We start from the raw sequence: 2,753 nt of genomic DNA on the forward strand, positions 1-2,753 counted from the left end.
ATATATAAAACAAGTGATGCACAATGCAACTGCTCACCACCCGCTGACCGATGCCCAGCCTGTCCTGAGCAGCGATCACTCCCCCCAAGCCGCGATCACACAGCCCGAGCTGCGACCACTCTGCCCGCGACTGACCAACTGAACCAACTAACCCCCCTGAGCATGACATTATATGGTACAGAATAGCTCTTTGGTCATTTTGGGTCAGCTGTCCTAGCTGTGCTGTACTCCCAGCTTGTTATGCCCCTGGCTGAGCAGGAGAAGCTCAAAAAGTCCTTGAGTAGTCTGAGCACTACTTGGCAACAACTGAAAACATCAGTGAGTTATCAACATTCTTCTGGTACTAAATCCAAAACACAGCACTATGCTAGCTACTATGAAGAAAATTAACTCTATCCCAGCCGAAACCAGGACACTTACAGCCTCAGTTATTCTATGATTCATAAGCATTGGAATGAGCTGCCTAGGGAAGGGTTCAAGTCCCCATCCCTGGGGGTATTTAAAAGCCGGGCAGACGAGGTGCTTAGGGACAGGGTTTAGTGGTGGGATGGCAGGGTTAGAGGAACGGTTGGGCTTGGTGATCGTAAAGGTCTTTTCCAACTTAAATGATTTTGTGATGCTATAAGCCATTTTATTTCTTTGGACTTACAGTTCCTCCATATCAAAGGAATATATTCATTCAAACATTAGACCTTGTCTAAATCAAGAGATGCTGTCAGATAGCATTAGAACTGTTACTTTATGTCCTTTATTTATTAAGTTGCTTTTTCTAACTGAGCTTTTCACCATTAACAGTTAACTTCAGTAAAAAATATTTTTTGATTCATTATTGCATGAGTGTCTTTCTCAAGAATTTCGGCATGGTGGTCTATTACAAATCATCCCCAAGTTGGTGTGCACTGCTTGCTTTTATGAGTTAGTCACTATTAACACATTTTTGTGATCTTGTGGGATTGGCACCCACCTACCACAGAACAGAACAATTTCCTGTGGCATAGACATCTGGCTCTGATAGAAGATCATTAAGCTATCAACTCACGTTGCAATATCATCCAGAGGAATTTGCATGGAATTGCAGAAAGAAAAGGTGTCCTGTGCAGAGACAGACATCCACATGGTACTTCTTTCAGAAGGATAAATCTTAGCGTCAGTCTGAGAGTATTCTCTTCATCTGAATCGCTATTTTGTCTTTTTAGATTACCAGTGAATGACATTGCTGTTGAATTTTCACTTTCCTTTGGTTTCCATTCCTTCCCTCATGCCTCTTTATTGTTTCTAGGTTCCCAAAAGATACCATGAATATGTCACAGCTCCCAGCCAGCAAAGGCTAAGTGCCAGCCTCCCTCAGCTAATGAGAAACGAATGCTCCAGAGCAATGCACTCAGCGCTGATCTTCCATTCACCACCCCTCCGAAGTTTATACTGCCATCTTCACAACTCCTGTCCCAGGTAACCTCAGATATGACTCTTGGGTATTGATGTTTAGACAGCAATAGACTTCCACCAATATGCTTTCACAGAATAATGTTGAATTAGGTCCCGTTCAAAAAGCTTGGACTCTTACTTGTTGGGCGTTAAAGTAGAAAATAAGTACAAATAAAGCACCGATCCTCAAATCTAGAAAGAAGAAATGGAGTAGGGCTCCTACCCCAGTGCAAAGAGACAAGTCTCTGGAGCACTTTCTTGTTTTGCTGACAGAGGAGCTGTACGGTGTGGTGGGACAAGCAGTGTGGTGGGATGATCAGCGTGGTGGAGACTGGCTGGCAGTATCCCTGCTCCCAGCATCCTGCTCTGTGGCAGCTCACTGGCAGGGCAGGAAACAGGGCAATAAGCCACTGAGCCCTGAATGTCCCAGACTGCTCAGAGGGAGCCAGCAGGCTGTCAGCAGCTTTCTGGGAGACCTGAGTGGGAATTCCCAGGGCCAGGCCTTGACATCAGGGCGTGCGTGAGCTTTGTTGGGAGCGAGAAGGCTCCCATTGTACACCTACTGCTGCACACTGAAGGTTCCAACTCGAATGGGTAAGGCATGGGTGTGCGCCACAGGAATGCATGTGCAGGTGAGCTTTATTGGAAGAACAGGCTGGCTTTCATCAGTGAGTGCCGCAGAGTGACAGGTCAAGACGCTGGTGGTTTGGTGGAAGGTGCCTTGCTACTCTGATGCAGGGGAAAGGCGCTCTCTCAATTCCATTTCTCCACAGCTTTCCCCTTCAGCATCTGCCCAAGTTGTCTGTGGGAGGAATACGTGTCTGCGTATAGAATGTAGCTAGGCATTCATCACTTTATGTTAAGACTGGAGTGATGAAAAGTATCTTCCTCATTGGTACAACAGTCATCTATGTGAAATATTTTTGAGTAGGCACAGAGTCCTCCGCCCTTTCCTTTTCATTTATTTCTGATTGTGTTCATGGGCATGAGCACATTTTTTCTATAGCTCCTGACTCAGAAGTTACGAATGTTATCAGAACTGGAGAGCAGAGTCTTCCAATGGCTGCCTCGGAGTGTGGAGCACCAGACCATTTTCCATACTCTCATCTTTCCCCCTTTCTACTCTCCCACTCATCCGCAAGGAGCAGCTGCAGTATTCACTTTCAGCCAGAAGGGAAGGCAAGCAGACAGCTGTCACGCTATGAATCAGATTTTAAACTGTGGTTTGGAGGGGAAGATTTTAGCTTTATTTCCCACTTGCAGAACAAAGAGCATCTGTTTTTGACACTTGCAGTTTTATGCTGATCTGGGAGTCTGACTTGCAATTA

This window comes from Egretta garzetta, unplaced genomic scaffold, assembly GCF_000687185.1.
Source record: "Egretta garzetta isolate BGI_Z169 unplaced genomic scaffold, ASM68718v1 scaffold208, whole genome shotgun sequence".
NCBI classification, from domain to species: domain Eukaryota; kingdom Metazoa; phylum Chordata; class Aves; order Pelecaniformes; family Ardeidae; genus Egretta; species Egretta garzetta.